Source organism: Mus musculus, chromosome 10 (assembly GCF_000001635.26).
Source record: "Mus musculus strain C57BL/6J chromosome 10, GRCm38.p6 C57BL/6J".
NCBI classification, from domain to species: domain Eukaryota; kingdom Metazoa; phylum Chordata; class Mammalia; order Rodentia; family Muridae; genus Mus; species Mus musculus.
Genome location: NC_000076.6, coordinates 120966602 through 120974249, shown reverse-complemented (window position 1 = coordinate 120974249; position 7648 = coordinate 120966602). Strand labels below are relative to the sequence as shown.

Here is a 7648-nt window from a genome sequence, read left to right as displayed (position 1 = left end):
ATGGGATGACATTTATTTAGAAGTTCAAATAAAATTTGCTGTATTTCTGGTAAAGTATAGTATATATAACATGAAATAATCATTAATGTAAATTACATTTACGTCTTAATTGTTTTTAAATCTATTTAGCATTTAATTATCATCAGTTCCGTTAGATACACTGTGAAGCAGCTGGCTCAGAAGTTTGAGTCAGAGTATCCTGAACCATGATGCACTTGACATGGTGTAAGCCATAGTAGAGAGAAGTTCCTGCTCGTTCAGTTAGTCAGCTCACTAACACCGTTAGGGTTGTCAGGGTGAGCACTTACACTCCCTGTATTCTGAATTGCTTGTTATAATGTCTCGCTGTAGTGTTCATTGGTCAATTGTATATGTTTTAAGTTTTACTTCAAGTAATTCACCGGAAGATTGTAGGTTGCATGTGGCAGTGAGCTTTATTGGTTACTATTGAAGTTATACAATGTATAATGTCTTATATTTTTGGTTGTGAGCCTAGCCTTTAACGGCTGAGCCATCTCTTCAGCCTGTATAATGGTCTTTTAAATGTTTGTTTGGTAGTTTTTCTTAAGTAAAATGTTCTTATTTATTTTGGTCTGCGTTTTCTCATTAGGATCTTTTTTTTTTAATTAAACCACTTTTACTCATTAAATTCTTAGTTTTCTCTTATATCTGCAGAATTAGGTGATAAATTAGATGATCTAAGCTTTTTCCAATTCCAAGGATGAACATTCTAACTTTCAAAACTACTATCAGAACACCTCACAGATTAACCTGCAATAATTGTCCCATAGGTGATTCAATCATGACAGCTCACTGAAAGAACAGAAAGGAAGCAGAGTAGATTGCCTGCTGCAGATTCATGGTCATTATTTAAACATCCCTCTTCAACAAGAGATGGGATTCTTGTAGACAATTTGAAGAGAGATGAAACAAAAAACTGAGTGTAATTATATATTCCCCTCTTTCTAATTTTGTACACATTTTTATTAATTTATAACAGGGATATTAGCTCCTTTAATAGCCTTGCTCCTATTTTTAACATAAACATAGGTGTGTTGTTTTCATTCAAATGATATGTATAAGTTTTACTTTGAAGTGCCTACCATGCTAAGAACTTTTCAACAGCATGGTGTGTGTTGAGCAATTTCATGTGTGGTACATGAAATCCTCAGGACCTACATCCTAGTAAGAAAGGCAGTGACTTTAGAGAGCTGGAGGAGGGGGTCTGGCAAATACTGCATGCAGGTAGGCAGGCCTTTCTGAACCAAGGTCAGAATTGCCTAGAGGGTTAGCCATTGACAAGAAGAACACTCTTGGCAGATAGAACTAGTTTGTGTGTTGAAGGGTCAGGAAGACTACACGTGGGGGAAGTCACAATGGAGGAGTCTGAATTTTAGTGGCAACATTATGTATTAAGCAACTTGTATTTTCAGTTAACATTATATCATAGGTATCCTTTCCATGTACTGAGTTTAAGTGTAAAGGTATATTTTAAGACTTTCTCTCACCACAGGTCTTTTTCTCATCCTGTAAAAGTGTTAAATCTGCTATCCTAAAAATGTACACTTCCATATTCTACTTTACCACTGCTCGCTTCACAGTCAAGAGTCTTTCTCCACTGATCATTTGGTTCTGTCTGCTTCACAGTCAGGAGTATTCTCCTCTGCTGATCACTTGGTTTTTGTCTGCTCCCCCCCCCCCCACCAACCCCCAGCAGTTCTTCTTAATCATTCTTCAGTCACCAGTTAGCCAGCTTCCATGTCTCTGCCATTGGGTTGACTCTGCACTGCAGTCCCCTTGGATATGCACTCCTGCAAACTCGCACAGCACCACTGTCTCCCAGCTTTCATTTTTGCGTAGGCTTTAAAGGTTTAGTCCTTGCAACTTTGTCTTCAGTGCCATCCTTCCTGTTTCCCTGGGGTGGGTGTTTCATCCATTCTTGAGGTCTTGCCTCTCAATTTGTATTCTCTCATAAATGTCCCTTCTGAATACACATCTTTCAGATATCCCAAGGCACAGCCCCGCCTGCCGTCTTCTGTGCAGTCATCCTGTTTTGGCCCCTCTCTTCTTTGGTTTGATAGCAATGCTTCCATACATAGCCAGAACTCAAGAGAGAGAGGTGGGAGTTTACCTAGATTTCTTCCTTCCCTCGCCTTACATGTTCTGTCCTGTTGGTATTTTGATGTTCAGTACCTCTTCTTTGTTTTCTTTGAATCAGTCTTTTTTGTTGTTTTGTTTTTCGAGAGTAACAGGGTTTCTCTGTGTAGCCCTGACTGTCTTGGAACTTGCTCTGTAGACCAAGCTGTTCTCTAGCTCAGAGATCCCCCTGCCTCTGCCTCCATAGTCCCGGGATGAAAGGTGTGCTCCACTGCTGCCTGGTTCAGTCTTCGTTTCCTGTCACTTCTGTTTTTAGGTTAGCTTTTGCCCAGGCTCTCTCTAGCTAGCAGAAAGGTCTATGCTTCTGGGCAGTAGCCTTTTCAGTCCATCTCTGCTAGAGAAGAATCCTAAAGTATATTCTCTCTTGCTTCAGAGTCCCCAGTGACTCTCTCACTAGTCAGATTGAAATTTGATTCTATTTCCTGTCTACCTTCATTTCCTACTAGACAATGAGTATGTAATGGCATTTTGTGTCTTTAAACATATTGCCCATTCCTTGGTAATAGTTTCTTTTTCTCTCTACTATTTATCTTAAAAGTTTGCCTTGTGAACTCAGACACTTCATCCTGTTTATCTAAGTTTGGACTGTCATCACTCAGAAGAACTTCTTCCCCCCACCCGCAATAAGAACAACTTCCTTCATAGCGTCCATTACCCCATGCGATTGTATGGGCCCACCATGCCAGACAGCTTAGACTCCCTTGGTTAGTCTTTGTAGGTCGGATACAGGCTTTATTATTCAGCTGTAGGTTTGAATTTCAGTTCTCTGTCAGTTCTGTGACTTTACTAGAAATGTAATTGTTGGGTTAAACAACGAAGGGGCTTGATGCCTCCGTGGGTGGGGGGGGGGGCTTTACGAGTTAAATGAGATAATTTATTAAATGTTTAGTGTTCTTGAAGATGGAAATCACTTTAGTATTCTTGGCTCTTAATGAATAAGTGATTACATATAAAGTACCCAACACAGGGCCTCTGTATGTGTAGTTACACATCTGTAGATTTAACCAGCTACCAATCGAGAATATTTGACAGAAATTTGCATCTAAATGTGTACTGTGTTATTGTCTAAATAGTGTGGTACAGTGGCTTTATCTAGCGATTGACATACATTTATATTTGGTTGTTTACATAGTATTCTGCATTAAAAGTACAGAAGAGGGTGAATGGGGGGATATACAGATGCTATGCCATTTACCTGACGGACACCAACAGTTCCAGATTTTCAGTCCAGGAGCCCCATTCTTCATGCAGACTTGAGAACCACTTTAAGTATACACTGATGGGCTCCGAATGTCTCAGATTTTACTCCAATAAGAGTATATGAAAATAACTCATTCTCATAGACATTTAGACTACATCAAGATCAGTGGTAGGAAGTAGTTACGAATCAGCCTGAATTCCAAGTTTGGACTTAGTTTAGTAGGTTAAGCAATGGAAATCACAGGGGATTTAGATGGAGAACTGACACAAACTTTCAAGGAGGATGATGAGGTGGGCTGGGGAGTGCAGCAACAGACTTAGAGAGGAGAGCTATGAGAAGCATGGCGTTGGTCGATAATTGGGAATGGAGTAGTAGGGCTTAAGATAATTGCTTTGAAGAAAGAAGTATGCTTGTTGATTGTTCTTTATTTTCTGTGTTCAGAATCAAAGGATTATTTTGTGGTCATGAGCCCAAATGACTTAGGAATATTGATACCGTGGAGAAGAATTAGAGATGCAGAAGAGGGTTCCTGTTTGGAAAATAATGTATAGAAAAACTTTTGTTTAGGAGTGTTTTTCAAGTTCAAGTGGAACTATCCTTTGGGTCACGATAGAAACGTGGTTGTTGTAAAGATGAGAGACTGGTGCTGCGTGTGGGTGAATTCGGGACTGTCCAATGGTGAAGGAGTAGCTAGCTTTTCAAGTATAAGTGTCCCACTTTGTGAGTGGTGGCTAAAGACTTTCAGTCTTTAGAGGAATATTGACTAGCGGACTCTAGAAGTTGATGCCTGGTACTGACATGGGGTTAAAACTTGAAAATGCCGGGCATGGTGGCGCATGCCTTTAATCCCAGTACTCGGGAGGCAGAGGCAGGCAGATTTCTGAGTTTGAGGCCAGCCTGGTCTACAAAGTGAGTGCCAGGACAGCCAGCCCTGTTTCAAAAAACCAAAAAAAAAAAAAAAACAAAAACAAAAACAAACTTTTGAAAAAATGCTTGTAGTTATTTGTGAAGAATGATCAGAAAACAATGTTTTTAGACCTAAGAATATTCCTGTAAATCCAAGATGTTTGTTATAACTAGTTTGATGATTTTAGAAACTAAAAAATATTTCTCTGAGAAATAAAATTTAAATTTAAAATTATGAAACATCAATGACAGCTTGTTTATCGCCATGGCAGTACGTAGTTTGAGGGAATAATGGTGTAGAGAGCCTGTGTGTGAGAATTGGCATTGTCACTTACCAGCTTGTAACAGTAAGCCTGAGTCCTCGTCTGTTAAATAAAAGTGAAGAATAACAAAAGAACACATGCAAAGCTTGCTCTGTGGCTGCAGTAATAACAGCACTTAAAACCTTCTGTGTGCTGTGTTCCAGGCAGAGGATCAAGCACTCGTTAATCCTCATATGGGTATTTCCCTAATGTAGGCTGGACAGACAGGGAGAAGTCAAGGAACTTGCTCAGGATCCTGTAGGCAGCCCTGCGTGGGGAAGGTTGGAACTTGTAGTAGCTTTTAGTCACCATGCTAGATTGCTTTACGTGTGTAAGTACACAGTACTCGGTTCTGGCTTGTGACCATTGTCCATGACGTGCTGAAGAGCATGGGTGAGTTATGCAGATTAGTGTGTGAGAGCCAAGAACTGCTAAGAATAATCCAGGGAAGTACAAAATGATACTCAGCTATTAGGGACTGTGTGCAACCATTCTCACTTAAAAAGTTTAGATTAGGCCGGGCGTTGGTGGCGCACGCCTTTAATCCCAGCACTTGGGAGGCAGAGGCAGGCAGATTTCTGAGTTCGAGGCCAGCCTGGTCTACAAAGTGAGTTCCAGGACAGCCAGGGAACAGAGAAACCCTGTCTCGAAAAACAAAAAAAAAAAACAACAACAACAAAAAAAAAAGTTTAGATTAATTCGTAGGTATATGGGGAAGGGGTGTCTGCTGTAATACAAACTGTAGTACATAATATATGAAGCCATAATATAATACTTTCTAACTTTTAAAATAGTTGTAAGTCATAAACGTGGTGGGAAAAGTAGTCTTATGATGTGGATTCCCAGTATAAAATTCCTAATTGTTTTCTAGGGTTTAAATTGAGGAAGAGGTTTAGATAAATAGTATATGTGGTTTTTCTTTTTGACTAAAATTTGTGTTGCCCATTTATTTTTATGTTTGTCCTAGTGGAAAGGAAATGTTCTAAAGTGTTGGTGTGTATACTTTAAAAATTAGCTGTTGAGGGTTGTGAAGACTTAGGCTTTTGTTTCTATGGAACAGTGTTTGAATTTGTATATTGTAACTTTCAAAACATAGCTTGAAAAAAAAAAAAGTTCAGCCAACTTGAGTGTCTTATTGTAAAGCTCACCAGAACGTATACTCGCTATACTGGAGGGGCTGAGCTACCCCAGTGCTGGGTGTTAGGGGCTGAGCTATCCCAGTGCTGGGTGATAGACTGTTTCTTTTTTAAATTACCATTTCAAGTGCCCCTCCTTTCGGAATTTAAAGACTTAACTGATAAAAGGAAACATTAAGAACTTTCTATGTGTGAACACCATTTTTTTTAAAGTTTATTTTTTATTTATATGAGTACACTGCAGCTGTGTTCAGACACACCAGAAGAGGGCATCTGATCCCATTACAGATGGTTGTGAGCCACTATGTGGTTGCTGGGGATTGAACTTAGGACCTCTGGCAGAGCAGGCAGTGCTCTTAACCACTGAGCCATCACTCCAGCCCCTCATTTTCTTTCTTTCTTCCTTCCTTCCTTCCTTTCTTTCTTTCTCTCTCTCTCTCTCTCTCTCTCTCTTTCTCTCTTTCTCTCTCTCTTTCTCTCTCTCTTTCTTTTTCTCTCTTTCTCTCTCTCTCTTTCTCTCTCTCTCTCTCTCTCTCTTTCTCTTTCTCTCTCTCTTTCTCTCTCTCTCTCTCTTTCTCTCTCTCTCTCTCTCTCTTTCTCTCTTTCTCTCTCTCTCTCTTTCTCTCTCTCTCTTTCTCTCTCTCTCTCTCTCTCTCACTCTCTCTCTCTTTCTTTCTTTCGGTTTTTCGAGACAGGGTTTCTCTGTGTAGCCCTGGCTGTCCTGGAACTCACTTTGTAGACCAGGCTGGCCTCAAACTCAGAAATCCTCCTGCCTCTGCCTCCTGCCTCTGCCTCCCGAGTGCTGGGATTAAAGGCGTGAGCCACCACGCCCGGCTCTCATTTTCTTTCTTAAGGCTTTGGTTTCTCCACAGTTTAAAAGACAAAAGGGGTTAACCACTGGGCTATCTCTTCGGCCCTTGAACACCAATTTTTATGAGAGTAGTTACTACTATCCCTGTGAGAAACTGAAGTGTGGAAGAAAAAGTATCTTGGTCAAGGTCCTCAGCTGAGTGCTAGCTATGTGATCCAGCTCCAGTGTGCTGTAAGACACTGCTGCCTGCCTGCCTGCCTGCCTGCTGCCTGCCTGCCTGCTGCCTGCCTGCCTGCCTGCCTGCCTGCCAGGTGGCAGTCCTTCTGATGCTTAGCTGCTGCTGTGTTTGGGTGGGGATGTACTTAGAACCCTTGAGCCTTAGTTTCTATAGCTGTTCAAGTAAAAGCATCGTAAGTACTCCTTATGTCCAGCCATTGAGTTTTATAGGGAATTTTACATAAATGATTTGAAGAAATTGAAATGATCTAAACTATACTTCTCATTCTGTGATCTAGAATCCCTCAACTATAATAGTATACTCTAAGAGCCACTTGTCCAGCTCAGTGGCAGGCCTTCCTAATGTTAGCGAGTAGTAGAACTATGTGAGATTCACAGTCCGTAGCAGTACTTGAAGCTTGTCTCCTACCTTGTCTGAGTAGAAAGGGGCAGCTGTCATTGTTCCATATCATTCATTAGCATCTTCCTGATTTCCTGCACTGAAGAAGAATCTTTTATTTTTGTTGCTATATTATTATGTTATATCCTAAAACACAACCAGAAGCTAGAATTTAATGGTGCTGATGTCAAGAAGGTAGATTGGTAACTCAGAGTTAGAATACATAATGCAAATGTAGTACTGGATTTGAGGCAGAAAATACAGTTAAGCATGAAGGTGGGTTTTACTTAAGAGGTTTGTTTTTAGAGGAACAGAAATAAGAGAATGATGTATAATGAAAAGGAATTATTAGGCTCACATGATAGTGACTGGTAGCCAGCAATAGCTGTTTGCATTCTAGAAAGGCTGAGCATCCTGCAGCCGCAGTCCACGAAGCTCTCAGCTCTCAGCAGTCTCAGTCTGGCTCTGAAGGCCTGGACCATACCTGACCGTGGTGGGTAGTGTGGGTTGGAACGCCTG

General features: G+C 40.7%; 1 protein-coding gene across 3 annotated transcripts in view; it reads left to right on the top strand.

The window, feature by feature from the left end:
* The window catches only part of Lemd3 (LEM domain containing 3), a 55986-nt gene that overhangs the window by 5147 nt on the left and 43191 nt on the right, over positions 1 to 7648 (top strand). The gene's annotated exons all lie outside the window — the stretch shown is intronic.